The sequence below is a fragment of the Euprymna scolopes genome, chromosome 8, assembly GCF_053919585.1.
Source record: "Euprymna scolopes isolate OS-2025 chromosome 8, ASM5391958v1, whole genome shotgun sequence".
In the NCBI taxonomy this organism is placed as follows: Eukaryota; Metazoa; Mollusca; class Cephalopoda; order Sepiida; family Sepiolidae; genus Euprymna; species Euprymna scolopes.
In genome coordinates, this window is record NC_136489.1 from 73665821 (window position 1) to 73686373 (window position 20553).

Consider the following 20553-nt stretch of genomic DNA (forward strand, 5'->3'; position numbering starts at 1 on the left):
TCTGTGAGAAAGAGGTTGAATGGAAGAGAAAAGGGTATCATCCACTAAGCTACGAGGTCTATTTTTTACTCTGTCAAGGCAGGATAGGCTGTTTTGAGCAGCTCCTGTCCAGATGTAGCAGCAACACTCCATCCTTGGACGTACTTGGCTTTTATATAGATAGATAATTGTATCAGTAGTGAGATATCTTCTGGAGCGGTAAAAGGACCACAGCATTTTCTCAGCGACCTTGACAGTAGATCAGGAGTATAGGTCAAGCCGAGAAGCTTTTCAAAACATCGAGCCTCCCCAAGACGAGAGCCATCCATTTCAGTTGATGCCAGATGAGGATCAGATCATTGATGATGTAAAGATAGGAACTTGGTTTTGGATGCATTAAAATTAACCAGCCACCTCTTCCCCCACTTTACCATGCGCTCAAATTTACAGGAGAGAGAATCAGAAAGAACTTTGTGATTTACGACCTTTGATGTGTTGCCATAGATGGTCGTATAATCAGCATAGATATCAAAGTATGTGTTTTGGGAGATCATTGTTTCTTTCCGGGGAAAGATGATTTATTTCACATGCAGTTTTATTAGGGAAAGCTAAATGATGCATATTATTTTCATGATATTTGTCATTAGTTTAATACTAACTTAAACATATAAAATGGTTTTGAATATATAAATCAGTTATAGAATTATAATTTCTTCAAATTCAGAAATGGTGTAAGAAGTCTTTCTTATATAAACGGACCAGACATCTTGAAAAATCGTAACGTTAAAACGCTTACCTTGTTAGAAATTCTAGTCGGTATAAATTTGCAAAAATGTTATGTTTTAATGAACCCTGTAACTGTGAGGGGCCCTTTATGGAAACTTTTGTGATTCAGGCCGGCCATATTATTAGTTAGTTAAAAGGATGATTTTTACGAGGTTTATTTTACTAATAATAACTAGTAGTAATAACCAAGTACTATCTCTCGCAAAACACTTATAACCTTATTGTATTAACATTAGTATTTAAATATTAAAATACTTTTCAAATCAGTCCAGCTGAATTTAGATTCCCTTGCTTTAATTTTAGTAATCAAAATCCTCTAAGATAGCTAGCAAGGTGATTGGAATTGCTCGTTTATTGTTAGTAACGAAAAGTGTATTAATCTTTTTTATTTTTCAATTATAGAGAGTTTCGTTCTTGTACGGATTCGTCACACAAACCCGTTTTCATAGAGCATAGATGTCGATGTCGCAATTGTCTCATCATTAAAATTACATTATAATTAGTGGGAAAAGAGTTAGGTGTCCTGATATCTGACGTTGCTAATTCAAACACACTCTCAAAAGAAGGCTCAGAACAGTAATGGATATTTCTTACGTTTTACAACACTAATGTTTTATTTAATACTTTCCTCTGTCTGGCCTACATCTGTAGTTAGAACTACGTTCACTTTTATTCTCGTCATATTCGCTTATTCAGGCGAGTAAGGAACACGTGTTATATTTCTCATATTATATGTTTAGGACAACTTATTCTTAAGTATAGTTTTCATCTCTAAATTGAGGAATAGAATTTCTCTTTGGATGTTTACCTGCCTAATCAAAACTATATGGGTTCTTGGTAATATACTATATATACAATATTTAATTACGAAATGATATTTCAATCTTTCAAGGCTTTTAGTTGTAAATATGTTTGTGGTATCCGTTAAGTTAGAAACGAAGGCGTTTCTCATGGTTAAAAATGAGCATTGAATATCCATATTTCACCAAAATTTATTTTTAATTAATTATACATAAATGTATACATTATATATATATATTCCATTTTGTCTTTCCATTACGCCTGTGCGTTTGCCGTCAATAAGTGTAAATGATGAAGTGGATTGTTCTTCACCTCATTTATATGATCTACATGTCCTGATAGGATTCTGGTATATTTCTCCTATTCTAGTGTTCTAAAGTAGAGGACGCAGAACGTCCAAAGGGAATTCAGTTTACTAATAATGAAAAACAACTTGCATGGTTTTATGATCGTCTTGCGTGACAACTTTTATTTGAGGTGTTTGCACACGCTATTTGCGACTGACAAGATCTTTCAATTTTCAGAAATTCTAATCAGTTTTGTAGAATATTTCAAACTTATTTCCGTTGACTTTTGATGAATCACTCAAGGGAATAGTTTAACACAACGACGTTTTTCAAATGACAATATATCTATAAATGGACATATATATATATATATATATATATATATATATATATATATATATATATGTATATATATATATATATATACAGTAAATGCATAAATATATATTTACCTGTATATATGTGTGCGTGTGTATATACGTATACATTTATACGGGCATATATACATGTAATTATACACAGATATATGTATATATTTATTAACACTCTTTTTCATATAAATATATATATATATTTGTGTCTGTTTGTATGGTTTGTATACGACAATTTAAATGTTATTTTCGTGTTTAGCATTCTCAAATATAGTAATAATTTAAACTGATTTTTTGGGTATTGAACAAATACTGCATCTTTACCGAAACATTTAATGGCTGTAAAAAGTGCCAAAAATAGGCTCTGCATTATGAATGATCCCCTTAATCTGTGAGGTATAGAGCAAATATTATATGGTCCATGACACACCTAAACTCATTAGCTTTCTAACTAGTCTTCATTTGCGACATTCTGATCATTAATTGCTGCGATTTCGAAATAGAATTGCCAGAAATAATTGTATATATATATATATATATATATATATATATATATATATATATATATATATATATATATATATATATATATACATACATACATATACAGTATCGGCCATGATATAAGGAACGGAAAAAAATTTACAATTATTCATGTATATTTTAAAAATTAGTGCATGGATTTTTCTGAAATACTCAGAATAAACAAATAGAACCAATGTGTATAAACTAGTACAAAAAAAAATTACGATATAATAGTGAGAAATATTTTAGTTTAAAATTATATCTGTGGATTAATCCTGGCCAAAAGTTAAGGAACAAAATAGAAAAAAATATTTTTAAGAGACTAAAATTACATAAAAATAGCTAGTTTTTAATATTTGAACTGCTGATAAGCACAACAAAGAAAACATGGCGTCACCGACTCGCAAAACTCTGTCTCTCCAAGAAAAAAAAATGATATATATATATATATATATATATATATATATGAATATATATATATATGAATATGAATATATATATATATATAAATATTATATATATATATAATATATATATATATTCTTAGCATAAATGAATATTGAAATGCTCATATCATTCGTTCTATTAGACGGAAGTACGTGAACATTTTCATGTTCTTTGAAGATTATAGTACTAATCCATGGTTTAAATTTTATGAAAATCGATAAAAAACATATATTCAAACCAGTAAAATATGTTAAATTTGCCTATATTTATATATATATATATATACATATATATATATATATATATATATATATATATATATATATATATATATATATATATATATATCGTGTCAGTGCTAGCCAACTTTACTTTTTTTTGCTATGGAATGAATTTGTCTTAGGTACATTTTCTTGCTTACCAGGAAACATATATATATATATATATATATATATATATATATATATATATATATATATATATATATATATATATATATATATTAAGGTTCTGGGCGGTATAATAAGCAAAAAAATTATGTTATTCTTTTTGTAACTTTTAATGTTTACAATATAATAATGTATACTATATTCATAAATAAGATTATTTTTATTTTTTTACACTCTTAATAAGTTTTAGAATACTTCTGTAGAAGCATATGTGGTATAGCACACACATGTATCTATATACATACACACAATTCTCTCTCTCTCTCTATATATATATAATATATATATATAATATATATATATAACATTGTAAGGAGTAAGCACAGATAAATCAGAGTTTTTACATTTCTATGTCTCGTCAGGACTCAAAATGCATCACGCAATCAGAACATAAATTTGAAAAAAAATCTGAGAAGAAAGACCCCGAAAACACAAAAGGGATTTGGAATAATTGTATTATTACATCCTTTTTTCCTAACTACAAATGACGCCATTGTAAACATGTACGTTTGAGGGTTCGCCGTTCCCTCTCTATTCCAACGTAGGGCGTGTATCTATGACTTGATATACAAGATGCCTTTAATAAGTTTCCAATTTTTTATGATCATTTTTATTGATAGTACTCATATAAAATTCTAGTCCCTTTCGAATTAATCTCCTTCGGCCTTACTACACATGGGTCATTACAACAAATTCTATAAGTTTCCTTGTGTAAACATTTCAATGACCCTCATCACAGCCTATTTCACTTCCTTAATTTTCTCATAAGGATAAGCTCTAAATATTTCCTTGAAGATCTGTGGAATAACTAAATGTCACAGGGAGAAATATCGTGATAATAAGGAGAATGAGTTACAGTTTTGATGTTCATTTTGGTCCAAAAATCTGTGACAAGGATGGAATTGTGGATTGGTGCATTGTCTTGGTGGAAATGCCATTAGCCTGTTTGGAAGAGTGTTCGCCTATTTCGAGAGAATCTATTTCTAAACCTCTTCGATACCTCAGCATTGTATTCCTTTATTGATTATCTCTCAAATGAAGACTCAATGCATGTAGATCATGCCAGTAGTGTCAAAAAAGTATACTAATAAGATTCTGGGTGGATTTGCTCTGACTGGCTTCCTTGCATCTGGGAGAACCAGCATGCGTCCACTGGGAACTTAGAATCTTAGTCTTTGGGTCATAGTAGTGCATCCAGCTTTTATCGTAGGTCACCAGAGAATTAGAAACTGCGGGATCTGAATCGATCAGCTCGCGCATCTTCGTGGTGTCATGACAAAGTGTTTTTTCTGACCTTCTCTGAACATTCTTGGGACAAAGGTCGCGCAAATCATCCGCATCTTCAGTTACTCGCGAATAATTGTGTATACAGGTTCCACACTGGCATCAAACTGTGCCCTAATCGTCTCTATAGACTTACGACTGTCCTTATTCATGACATTCTTTATTTTTCCAATCAACTCTGGTGTTCTGACTGTATAACTCTTACCACACCACTCATCACCTCTTACAAACTACTTCCAACCTTTGAATTTCTTATGTCATTCAGAAACGGATGCTCTATTCATGCAAGATGATCCAAAAGCTTTTTTCCCAAGTTTAAAGAGACCGTTATTATATATATTACTCACATCCCGATACTATGTTTGAAATTAACCAGCTGTGACAATCAGTCTTTAGTAGGGCGCATTCCAATTCCGGCTGTAGCTGTTCCCTTGAATTTGAAATCATCAAAATTGGCCAGTCGTCCCATAAAATGTATAGCAAAAACCGACTGAATTTTCAAACGTTTCCGACAATTCCTGTAACAAATCAAGAACTTTGTTTAAGGCACTTCGTTCAGCAAGTGAACCTCGTATAACTTGATACTGATCACTACATCGATATTTTAGTTGCAAAGACATCTGAAGACATGTATTATTTTTCATATTTAAATTAAAATGTTTGCACGTATTTTTAATCGACTTACGTTAATCATATTTCCAAATTAATAACGAGAAAATTCGTTAATTTTTTAGCATATGGTAATTTGTTCGGCTGCAGCTAATAGAAAATACTACTAAGTTGTTGCATAAGTTTCGGCCTTTTTCTTTTTTAAAGAAAATCAAAGAATTTTAACAGCAAATGTAAGTTCGTGTGGGACCGAAGCTCCAAGTTTTCTGTGAATCCCATTGACTGAAAATAGTGTGAAATTGTCGCAAAATCACACTTCATCTTTTTACTAAATTCCCTACACATCTGATGGCGATCTTCCTTCAAAAGAACCCTGAGTTGGCCATCGTCTGTTTTAATTTGTATTTCGGAATGAGGAGCGTCATTGAGGTCTAAATTACCGTATTTGAATCTGGTAAACCAATTTCAAATAGTTCTCTCAGCTATAGCGTTATCTCCATATACGGCATAAATACTTGTTGTAAGGTACAAATCACCCCTATTTGAGAACTAAGTAGAATCAACCAGTCCTATGAATACCCCTGGGTTCAGAGACTAAATGGAGGCATTCATACCATGTTTAATCGCATGTTACGAAAACGTTCCTCTCACACAAGTTTAGTGGCTCCTGAATTCTTTAGGATAAATACATATTATATTTTATACACTTTACACTACTTGTGGGTTCTTTCACTTGTAACCCCTAGAACGGGTCTACAACAATACCCTTGGTCACTTCACTCGTATTCAACCTCCATTAAATGCAAAAAGGAATGATGGGTCAAAAACGTGATTTTTTATTCTACTGAACAATCTATTTAACGGTTCTGAAAAACGAGAAAAAGTTATATGAGCAAAAAATGATTGCCATTATCTTGTAGAACAGAATACGAGCTTTCTAATACATAATACTTTTCCAAAATATCAAAATATGTATTAGAACAAATACTTTTTTATGAAACGGTGAGAAGTCTTGCAACAACCTTATATATTAATTTGGTTTCGAGAGAAGGTTTCACTCGTGATTTTACAAACATCATATATTAAGCAGAAATCAGTTATGTTAGATTTTTAGCCGGGTAGAACTATTTAACTGTCTGTACGATTTTTATACATCTATCTTTATATATATATATATATATATATATATCTGTTTGTATGTCGATATAATTATCTATCTATCTATCTAGCGATAAGTAGACAACAGAGATTTGAATCATGGAATGTTTTGACAGATATAAAACTCTGTGACCGATCATTTGCACCGGAAGTATCCAAACGGAGACCAGACGTTACGTGTAAGGCATTTCGGTTATAATATGAAGAGTTAACTTTTGTTAGTTAGAGCCTGGGCGCCGAACGAGCAACATGATAGAGAACACAACATCCAAAATTCACCTTAGATCTTCTGTAACGAGATGCATTAGAAGTTAATAAAATATATATATTAAAACACTCATTACGTTTAGGTCCCTGTCTTAAAGCGTTATTTTACAGGTCTGGCTTCACCCAAGATCATTGTGGAATCCTCAGGCAGCGGCCAATAGAGAGAGCCGGCCAACAACGGACAGGTATTCTGTCTTCATTTCGTGTATTATACGATCTAACACGCACAAACAAAAACTAGACGAGTTACGGGCCGTTAAGAGAGACATTAATGTACGAGGAAATATATCATATACAACGCACATAAATACATACACATGTTCCGTTATGATGAGAAAACAAGAGGCATTTATTTACTGTAACATACACCCACGGTACACGTACGATTAAACACTAATACTAAAGTTAGTAAAAAGAAACAATGTATATTGGCAATTAAACTCTAAATAAATATTATACAGAAAACTGGTAAAACTAGATAAATACATATGCACAAATATACAAATATATGTGTGCACGCTCATACATGCATACATACGCATCCTTACACGCACGCACACACACACACCCACCCACATACACACACACACACATATATATATATATCCTGACGAGTTATGGAAATGTGTAAACGCTGATTGATAAGCATGTAAACTCCTTTCAATGTTTATCTACTTTTATTTATTTATAAAGTGTACGCACGTATTGAGCACTTTGGAAAGTACACATTATTTTTAGTTCATGTTGAATATATTTGAACATGATTACTCAATTATATGCAAATATATATATTGTATCTCTCTCTCACTCGCTCTCCCTCTCTCTCTCTCTCTCTCTCTCTCTCTCTATATATATATATATATATATATATATGCATATATGTGTGTACAAACATATTACTAATATACACATATCTATATATTAGTATGATGTATACAAGTAACGAGAGACGGTGTATCAACGTAATTATGGCGTACTATATATATATATATATATGTATACGGATTTTAATATAGGAATATATGTATGCTTGCGTTTATAAGAAATTTGTCTCATTGAAGAGCATAATGTCCAGTTTCTTTAAATCTAAGTAAAAAAAATCAAAAGAAAAAATATTCATTGGAACTGTAGTTTGTAACACTTGTATTCTTACGGAGTCATTCCTATATTAACTCTTATATTGTAAACACTATACAGTACGCCATAACCACGTGGACACACCTAACTTTAGTAACTTTGAGTCTGATCAGTACCAGATGGGTAACCAATTTCAGAAACCAGATGAGAAACCAATTTAGAATTCTAGGCCTTGTATGTAGGAGGTTGCGGACGCTTTCCTGCAAATATTGCAAAACTTAGCGTCGTCATCTACCCTAAGGGGAATATACATGCAACTGGAAATCGCTTGTGAATTTTTATACTCTTATGGAACTTCCTTCTCCGGAGGAAGCCGGTTAAACTCGCCTAGAATTAGTGCCGTTTTTATTTTTTCCATTTTTTAATATGTAGTAGTGATTTCGAGAGTTACAACAAAATATGACTTAAGTATGATGAACTAGAATTGAAACCAAAATGTACAGCTCTTCAACGTTATTCATTACCATTTGAGCTAAGTCTATATTTCATTTGTAAACATGAAAAGTAACATTGTTAATACGTATTTAATATTCCCGCAAAGCTTACATATTATGTCCAACTACGTTACCAAAAATTCTTTTTTTTTTCAGTTTTCACCGATTAAATGTAAATTTTCCGCTGATATATTAAATCGATTTTGTTTCACGAATCCGAATATTCCTTATATATTAAGTGTCAAGTATGTAGACCAAACTTTCACGGATTTAAACGGACCAGAATTTACTTTTAATGTAGCCCAAAAGGCTATAAGATTATATACAATGTACAAATCATGTACAAATAAAAATGCGCGTTGTCGTGACCTGAAGCCAATTGAAAAACAGCAAACATCGAAAATAACGAACAATTAATGAATAATAAATATTTTAAAAAGGATTAAACTCACCTCTATGTTAAGAGGGATAATGCATGCACATGCATACATGTATGTGAACGGATGTAATGAACGTACAAATAATAATGCATGAAAGGTGATAACGTATATACAAACGTAAATTTGTTTGCAAAATAATACGATAATTACAAATATTATAGTATGAAATATAGTACTGAAGTACGGATATAAATGTGTGAAAAGTAATATTGTATGTACGAATATACATGTGTAAAACGTGATAAGAAATGTACAAATGCAAATAAGTAAAAGTGATACAGTGTGTAAGTATATATATATATATATATATATATATATATATATATATATATATATATATATATATATATATATATATATATGGTGACATGCGACAAAACTGGTTCCCCCACCAGTCTTGTTTGGTGAGGAGGGTGGCTAGTGAACCTGAAGGATAAAAACAAGACCTTCCAAAGGACGAATGAACCCTTTTTCGGGGTCAACAGCCAACTAGCACCGCCAACTAGCACAGCCAACTAGCACCGTGTGTGTTTGTGTGTATGTCTGTGTGTGTTGGAGTGGAGAAGGCTCCCGTACGCCGTGGTGATGGCAACCTTTCTAGGAGAATCAAACTCTGATTTAAAAAAAAAAACGTAAAGCGGGATACCAGTGCCCGCATTAAGCTGGTCTGCAGTTTAACTTGTTGCTATCTAGCTTGCTATTGCTTGTTGTTGTATCTCAACATTTTGAACCGAGAGGGAGACTTAGCTGTCTTACAAAGCTAAGACTCTGTAATATCATCTGTATATAGATACTCCCTCAGGCAATTGTCTATTAAAATGGTCCTGTGGCGATGGAAGTCATTTTTGGGCTCATGGACTTTAAGCGTCTGAGCGAGTGGGACTCGTCTGACAAGACGCTGCAATGATCATATATATATATATATATATATATATATATATATATATATATATATATATAAATATATCGCCACAGGACCATTTTAATAGACAAATGCCTGAGGAAGTATCCACACACACACACACACACACACATATATATATATATATCACATTTTCCCCCGAAGTAAAGTACAGTTTCCACTTTGATGTAAGGGGCTACTATCAGAGACATAAGTTACAGCGATACTATGTAAGGAGTTGAATAGCAAAGTGTCTGTTCATATTAAACTTTAACTTATGCATGTCAGTACAGTTGAGAAAGCAGAATTTCGGAAGGGAGTTCCAACATCTAGCAGTTTTGGGGAAGAAACTATTGGAGTAGATTCATTTCTTACATCTAGAGATTTCTACTGTGTAGGGTGGAGTTTTGCTGCTTGTCGGGTTTGTCGGGTGTATTTACGTCGAGGGGGTACCAGTGCATGTAGCTCGTTGGAACATTTATCATTAAAATACTTGTAGAACAGGCTAAGGGACGCTACAATTCGTCGATGAGACAAAAGTTGAAGCTTAAGTGATAGTTCAGGAACTATTAGGTTGGCGACTCTCTTTTGAACCCTCTCCAGGAGTCAAAGACTAGCAGCAGATTCACCAGCCCAAATGTGACAACAATACTCAATACATGGAAAAATGGTGGCCTCATAGAGGTACAGGATACATTATGGTGTAAGTAGTTTTCTAGCACGGTAGAGAGAGCCCACCTTATTTGCAACAGCCATGACAATGACCTCAATGAATCTTTTTAAACTCATGTTCCTTGTGAACGTTATGTTGAGGAGTTTAAAGTAGTACTCTTAGATAATGCACCCTTAGTAATTGTTACTGGTGATTGAGAAGCTTTCTTGTAATTATTGAAAGAGACAAGCTTAGTTTTGGCACCATTGAACGTGACCATCCATTTATATCTCCATTCCAATACACATTAAACATCTTCCTCTAGTGTTTCTGCCATTTCTTCAGATATGTGTCTATTTGTTCCCCCATTGTGTTTGGTATTCTAAGTAGAAACTGAGAATATATATATATATATATATATATATATATATATATATATATATATATATATATATATATATTGTGTGTGTGTGTGCGCGCGCACGCGCGTGTGTTTGTGCGTAAAGTTATAATTTATTAATATTAGTCATATACTAATAACATTGTTATCTTTTCTACCAGTTAACAAATATCAAAATATATACATAGATGCCCTATATTTATTGCGGTAGAAAAATATAAAATCATTCTTCTAAAGTCATCGTAAATTGCAAAATAAAGACATGTAAATAACTTTTTGTTGAATTATCTCATGGGAGATAACATAAAAAATATATTGTAATAACTATACTGACCAGTGCAAAATTATGTTATCAAAGATATATGTACATAAGTAAACATGTCACAAATAATTGCATATCTTGTAAAAAATAAGAATATGGAACAATAAATTAAGCACACTCTCATTCTCATTCCCTCCTATTTTGTTTCATGAGTAATTCTAGAAAAACAACGCGGCTAATGAGACCTTAGAGTTGCGACCGTGTATTAAGCGATAGGGTTTAATATTAGGGTCGTCCCTAAACTAATACTTTCTTTTTATTCGGTTAAAATACATTAGAGTCAATGGAAAATTAAATTGTTATGATGACTGAACTTATCCATCTCTTACCTGAAAGGTTCATCTATCTGTTAAAAATACTGTCCGTGTGGTACTATGAGAAACCTACGCCTGTCATAGGCGTGCGTCAGAAGTAGATATCCATGATTGAATTATTCGGTGCAGAATAAATTGAACCGACCAACATTCATCGGAAGGTACACTAATCTAATCATTATATATATATATATATATATATATATATATATATATGTGTGTGTGTGTGTGTGTGTGTGTGTGTGTGTGTGTGTATGCGCGCGTGTGTGTGTGCGTGTGCGTGTGTGCGTGTGCGTGCATGTATGGGAGAAATAATGGTATATTTTAATTCAACTTTACAAACACGATATGCAACTTCATTTTTACTTGTTAGCTATTTTTGTTTACTTTAATATTGTCTGTATTCTGTATCTCGTTCTTTTTCCAGGCACGCAATGAAATATCGCCATTCATATAATCAGTATTCTGACTGATATAAATTATTCTGATATCAAACGAAATTGAAATCATAACTAGTCCTCATTTGTATTGACAGCTTTTATAGTTACAAAACTCATTCCGTTTGTTGCCAGGAAAGTTGCCTTTTTGCAGACATACCCTGATAAACAGCCATATATATATATATATATATATATATATATATATATATATATTATCTGTACATAAATACTAAGCAGTGTATACTTCGCAATGTATTATCGTATAAACAGAGACATCTCCTTCATGCGTTTTTTCTCACTCTCTCTTTTTATAAATGTGCATGTATATTCTTGTATATAAACATATCTATCTATCAATCTATCTATCTACCTATCTATCTCTCTCTCTCTATATATATATTTATATATATGTATATACATACGTATATATATACATGTATATATATATATATATATATAAGTATTACGATGAAGTAGATAATTGACAATGCGTATACTGAATCAAGTGTATTAATCGCTTCCGTTATTTTGAAATAATCGGAATTTGTAAAATTCCATATATGAACGATAGACTCGGGAACGAAGCAAATGAAAGGGAAAAGCGATATCGCGTTTGAATAGAAAATATTTCCCTTGTGTCTGACAAACCTGTATTCTATTTTTTTATTGATGAAAAAAATATTCGAATGCAATTTACCTGCATATTGCATTTAGATTAATAGTTTTGTGAATACCATTAGGGAATCAGGACACTTTCACCAATGACCAGGTCGATATTGTGCAAAATGTGGGGATTGCAAAATAATATGACTCAAAATAGTTGACCTATTTAAAGCAGATATTCGAAGCGAAAGGATCAAACGGATCGACTTATTTACAATACGATTGATGAGATTGGATTTTTGGTGCACATATACGTGTCTATTTCAAGACATTATGAATATAGACATTAATACCCTACGCAAATCATGGAAAAATACAAATGCATATTACCCCTAGTAAGAGAAATCCCTTATCTTAAAAATATATCACTCAGCAGGATATAAACATTTGTTTGTAGAATTCTATAGTCGTACAATGCATATCCCTCAAAGATACACTAGTGATAAAAAACGAACAAAACAGACTACATATTGAAGATCAATGTATATTTTAAAATATAAATAACCGAACAAAATGTGTGCAATGTAAGTGTAAAATAAGTAGTTGAGATTGAAGCAGTATATATTATTATAAAAAAAATTAATAGTTCTGTTACGTCGAGTGCAACCATTTCAATTTCTCCTATTTTATTTTTGATTGTCAGTCATGTGTCATTAAGATGCTATCATTATTTGTCAGTATGTTGCGGCTGCTAATAAGTAAGAAATGTACTAAACAGTTTTTACTCATATATTAATCTCTTACTTTAATAAACCCGAAACATTGCACCTCACGTTCTGTGTCCTCCGATCTCGTCTGAGTCACTATTCTGATCGACAATGTCCAGACGTGACATTTTCAATGCAGTAGGACTCGTTACTTACGCTGATCAGTCTTCCATTCGGTGCCAGAGCTTGTTAGATTCTCTCATGTCAGGGTTAATATGCCGTCGTCTAGCTGCTCAGTCGTCCGATGAGGAAAAAACATAGCAATTCCCAAAAAATTCCGGTAGGAAGGAACTCAATGCACAAAGGAAAGACCACAAAACTCAGCATCATCTAGTCTACGCATTAATTAATATATATATATATATATATATATATATATATATATATAACGAAGAAGTAATAAAACATGTTAATATATATATGAATAGGGGTATATATATATATATATATATATATATATATATATATATATATATATATATATATATATATATATATCCGTACAGTTGGGGAAGCAGAAAACCGGAAGACAATTCCAAGTCCTGCAGTTCTGGGGAAGAAGCTATTAGAGTAAAAGGTTTCTTACATCAAGCGATCTCAACTGTGTAGGGGTGGAACTTCTCTGCTTATCGGGTTTGCCGCGGGTATTTTCGTCGAGGAGATACAAGGGCTTGTACTCTTTCAGGGAGACCTTGATCTCACATGCTGTATCTGTCGTGTCTAGGGACCAACTTAAATCAAATTTACTAAAATTCCCCAAACCGGAATTTCTGACACGTCGGATTCGGCCCCATCTACCTAATTTTCGGTGCAAGTTTAGGCTGATCATAGAGTTTGATTCACGTCAAATCATGACACCCTGATCCTTCATTCTAACTTCAAAGTTCGCTAAACTTTTTCACAATTCTTATTGTTCAGATAGACAGATAAATGTATATATATATATATATATATATATATATATATATATATATATATATATGTACAGAGTGTTCACAAAGTCTGGCTACATTATGCAGCCAGACTTTGTGGGCACCGTATAGATTATGCCGCCAGACTTTGTGGGCACCGTGTGGATTATGTAGTCAGACTTTGTGCGCACCGTGTAGATTATGAAGCCAGACATTGTGGGCACCGTGTAGATTATGCAGCAAGACTTTGTGGTCACCATGTAGATTATGTAGCCGTACTTTGTGGGCACCGTGTAGATTATGAAGCCAGACTTTGTAGGCACCGTGTAGATTATGCAGCCAGACTTTGGGCGCATCGTGTAGATTATGCAGCCAGACTTTGTGGGCACCGTGTAGATTATGCAGCCAGACTTTGTGGGCACCGTGTAGATTATGTAGTCAGACTTTGTGCGCACCGTGTAGATTATGCAGCCAGACTTTGTGGGCACCGTGTAGATTATGCAGGCAGACTTTGTGGGCACCGTGTAGATTATGTAGCCAGAATGTGGGCACCGTGTTTATTACGTAGCCAGACTTTGTCGACACCCTGTATATATATATATAAATTCGTTTCTTATCGTTGAGCACTTTCAGTTGAATTATAAGTCGGTCAATTTAGCTCTTATGCGTAGATCATCGTATAACGATTAGATCACTGTCTGTCTGGCGTAAATGAACACTTAAAATTAAGATGTTTAAAATTCAACGTTATTTCAAGCGGTTAATGGTAGCCGAATGAATTAGGTCTCCGCTAATCGAGCCAGAGATGTCTCTTGATACGGGGTTCGAATCGTTCGACTGGTAGTAATCGTGACACCCTGAACTGAAGATTCCCGAAAGGATGGAACACTAGTGTCTGTACGTATTTAATTATTATAGTAAAAAATAATTATTTTTATACATATATATATATATATATATATATATATATATATAAACAGATAGATAGATACACCTTATTCTGAATAATTATTTTATAACCGACGTTGCCCGGTAGCTACATAGTAGTATGTGTTCGTGCTAGATTGTTCAAGATTCAAGATAGAATGTTTAAAGTAAATATTTTTTTCATTGAAAACGCCGGAACACTTATCTATGCCAGTGAACATATTCAGATATCTGTTTTCCGAAGTATTATGTATTCTACCGCTGCGAATTTTGCTTAATTTATTGCCTGTTTATAAATAGGTTTATAGGTGAGGAACTTTTAGATTAACACTTTATACACATAAAGCTTAAGATGTAAGAGAACTAAAAAAGCGTAGTAATATAAATATTGATTGTAGATGAAATGGAACATTTCTCTTTGTTTCCGTTTTACGAAATATCAAACAGATGAGTTTAATAAATTCAATCGATTCAAACTAATATATTTTGAAAGACGTTATCTTCTATATATATAAAAGCGAAAATGTATATATGTGTGTATGTTTGTGTGTATGTTTGGATGTCTGATAAAAACTTTCGACAGACGCGACGAAAATTCACAAACTCGGTATCCCATCGAAGCTCCATCTTTTGCTCGAAAAATATCGAAAACTTGGCTCAAAACGTTAACTTTTTCACCCCGAAATCGAAAAAAAAAAACTGTCACAACTGTGACAATGACCGATTATACGCATGCATCATCTGATTTACTTTAAATAGTTGAGAAACCGAACAAATTTCATGCACGTCGCGTTAGATCAGTTGCTTAAGGCCTTGGTTCATTATCTAAACGTTTTGGGTTCGACACGTAGTGTGAGATGTTTTGTTCTTTTTCGATTTTTTAAATTTAAATATTGAACCAGTGTTTCGTTTTTCTGATCTTTTTTTACTTCGCTTATTATAAGCGACACCCACAAAAAACCCGAGTACCCACCGATTTTTTAAATTTTAATATTGAAACAGGCTTATTGAAGCCATTTTTCACGTGTTCGTTTTACCGTTTTCATCGTTCGTTGGCCTTACGTTAGATTTGTGGGGTTTTCCCCGCTTAAGTGTTAACGTTGTTTTCTTTTTTTACTTCGCTTATAACAAACACACCTACGTCGTCGTAACGCTCGATGACTTCCGGCCGCGCACCTGTCAATTTGGTTCTTAAATAAATTACAACCTTTTTTCACTAACTCATTCTGGCTGGCCGATTTTATTTTCAAACTTCGCCTCAGGGCTTCGGGTTCGATCCTACCCCCCAAAAGCTTTTTTATTTAACACCACACACATGTCGTAACGCTCGATGACTTCCGGCCGCGCACCTGTCAATTTGGTTCTTAAATAAATTACAACCTTTTTTCACTAACTCATTCTGGCTGGCCGATTTTATTTTCAAACTTCGCCTCAGGGCTTCGGGTTCGATCCTACCCCCCAAAAGCTTTTTTATTTAACACCACACACACCTACAAACACCCGGGCAACGCCAGGTACCCCCGCTAGCTATATATAAAAGCGAAAATGTATGTATTATGTATGTGTGTGTGTATGTTTGTGGGTCTGCTAAAATCTTTCGACAGAGAGAACAAAAATTAACAAATTTAGTCTCATATTAAAGTCCCATCCGACGCCCGACGAATATCGAAATATTGGCCAAAAAGGTTAATTTTGTCACCCTGAAATCAGCCCTTTCGACAGGGGGGTCAGCAAAACCATCCTCTCATGATGAGATCGGTTCTACGCATGCGTCAGACGACGTCATAGCCTGATTTAGTTTAAATATTTGGAGCACTGACACAATTTCGTATACATTGTGTTAGCTCAGTTGGTTAGAACGTTGGTCATTATTTAAACGTTTTGGGTTGGAATCGTGGTGTGAGATGTCTTTTTTTTCGATTTTTAAAAGTTTAATATTGAAGCAGGGTTATTTAAGCCATTTTTCACGTAACGTTCGTTTTTCTGTTTTTTTTTTTACTTCGCCTATTCTTAGGTTTTCATTAACACCCCCACCCCGATCGACAACACACCCCCTAAAACACCCGGGTACCCACCGACTTTTTAAATTTTAATATCGAAACAGGCTTATTTAAGACATTTTTTACGTGTTTTTTTGTTTTTTTGTTTTTATTTTTCAGAGTTTTTAAAGCAGTTTCAACGTTCATTTTTCTGTTTTCGTTTTGTTTTTGTTTTTTCAATTTTGAGATTAACATCGTTCGTTTGCCTTACGTTAGTTTTTTTTGTGTTTTTTTTCTCGAGGTTTTGATTACTACCTCTCACCGCCCGGGTACCCCCCGCTTTATTTTTCAGATAGGTTTTAACGTTCGTTTTTCTATGTTCTTTTTTTTTTTACTTCGCTTATTTTTATGTTTTGATTACCACCCCCACCCCCGCCCGAGCACACACACCTCCAAACACTCGGACAACGCCGGATACCCTCCCCCGCTAGTCTTTATATATAAAAGTCAAAAATATATTTTCTATTCCGCCCATGGGTTCTTATTTTTTGCAACAGACTAGGTAGCATCATTCATACATTTAATATGATTAATGTAACCTGTAAATAATAAGCTTGCTAATTTCAATATTCGAAGTTCGGAAATGGATCTATCATTGTGATCAATAACGTTTCGTAGAAATGTTAAGCATTCATAATAACAGCACCATAATTGTAGTTATCCGTTCTAACTCCTTTTAAGTAAACACTAGAATGATTTTCAAATAATTCAGCCAGTCTCTTTGATATTAGCCCAAGGATTAGCCACACATCGATAATGAAGCCTAATCACAACAGGTAAATATGCCTTATCTAACAACATGGTATATATTAAGTTTTACGGTATAATCTCTAATATAATAAAATAACTGCGAAAATTCCCATCTGGACTAAAATATCGAAAGTTTGCAACAACAGATGCTACATAAAAATTCAATACATCAACCTTAATAGACAATATATCATGTAGTATTTGAACACGATTTTTAACACATCCGATGGTGATGTTAAAATGCTACATTGCATTCGACGAGTAACACCATTATAATCGCTACAACTTTAGAAGAAAGAGTCCCTAATTTTCTATCTAACTAACAGTGCTACTGGTTTACACCGCGACGAATTCTACATTTTTACAGATACTGTGATTACATCCATCGTAACAGGCTCATATGCACATAAACATGACATAATTATTTCGATTACCGATTTATAAAAATAACAGCTTCCTCGCCAAAATCACCAATCCTGATTGACTAAGCATAGAAAATCCTGATATTCGAAATCCGATTCTTATAAATAAACGAACAGTTACAAAATATAAAACATGGCATCACTAAGTGAAATGTTTTTTTCACACGAAGTCAAGTTCATTACATGCTTAGATTATTTCAGTCGGATTTTTATGTGTGTGCGTGTGTGCATGGGACTCTGTGTGTGTGTGTGTGTGCATGGGACTCTGTGTGTGTGTGTGTGCGACGCAAATCACTCAAATACTTGCTTTAACTAAATTGAGCCACAGATACGCGTGATCTTATACAGTGTTAGTTACAAATATTTATTAATTCATAGGAATGATTTATTTAAGTCAATTGATTTTATATTCATAGAAATGAGAAATATAAAACCGGGTGAAAACGATTTCCTGTACTAACAATACTAAAATGCAGCTCCATAGAAAGTTATATGAAAATATCACTCTAAGTTTTAAATGATATGTACATATGTCTGAAAAATATAAATATTTTAAAAATATACTTTAGACTAGTATATGACCTGTGATCTGAAAACACATATTTGTTGTATTTCACTTAACTTACGTTTGAAAATCATTGAATTCTCTTACATTTCAAACAAAAACATGTCTCTAGGAAAAATAAATATAAAATGCTTTCACAAGTTATACCGTGCATAATTTTTTTGCAAGTTTAATCAAGTATACGGAATTCTATATGTGATTGAAATATATTTAAATCGTCTTTACAATTTTAAAATTTGTATAGAATATTCTAAACAGTGGGAGTATAAGGTAAATGTGCCAGGAAACACACTGAGGAAGAGAAAATTAGATTATTGCTTAAAAATATCCGGAAAACAAATCATAATATTACAACTTCTATAATATTATGTATATCCAATATTCATAAATATTACTGAAGAGGGATATAAGACAGATTTTGTATGTAGAAAAATAAAAAATATGAATATGAATAAAAAACTTACAAATTCTTATATAAAAAAAACATTCGAAAGAATTAAAATCTGAGAAAGCTAATCGGAATTTATATTAAAGGACGATGGGGTAGTTACAAACACTAAGGGAAGAGAAAGGACAGAAATACGACGAAATTGGAGAATTCGAAAAAATAAAAACACCTCCCTCTAAAAAATATAAAATAAGATACTGAAAAACAGTAAGTTGCAGCAGCAAAATTCATCCCACCATATCATCATATCCGAGACGTTTTACACTAGTGTTACGTTTATATGCGGAATTTGTCTATCTCGGATATATATATATATATATATATATATATATATATATATATATATATATATATATATATATATATATAGGTGAATTAGGTAAATATGTAAGCAATATTTCCCGTTTTTTTAATCCAGTTGTAACTTGGGTGAAATTAATTTATAGTATTTTTATATACTCTTTGTTTATATATCCATTCATTTCCTTCCATTTCTTTTTCTCTATCTATCTGTCTGTCTGTCTGTCTGTCTGTCTGTCTCTCTCTCTCTATATATATATATATGCATATATATCAAGTGTATATACTTATATTTATGTATGTGTGTATGCTTGTGTTCCTGTATATATATATATAATTATGAAGTATTATAATGTACACAGAGAAAGATGAAACATTTTATAATTTGTGTAAAAGGTTGAGAAATAATCACAATACTGAACAATACAACATAAACAATATTAATAACAATCTATTGCAGATTTATTAAATCGTACATATCTTTTTAACAATAATCACTCAGATTGATTACATTGTGGAAATGTAATTACTTCTCTTTGAAGGTCGCCTTTTTATCTTTATTTGCAGCACCGTCTTTTAGTCGTCATCATTAATTTGAATTGATTCACGCAATAAAATTTCAATTCATAAATGATTATTGTGCCTATTAACGAGAGACACTTGTACAAGAGCAGGTTCACATTGATTGATGTCAACTAATGTTTCACTTGAAATAGTTTTCTTCTTGTTATATTTATTTTAATCAATATATTTCAATTAAATTGAAGTTTCAGTAAAAAATTCTAAATCAAATAAATCGAAAACAAACTCATTCAAAG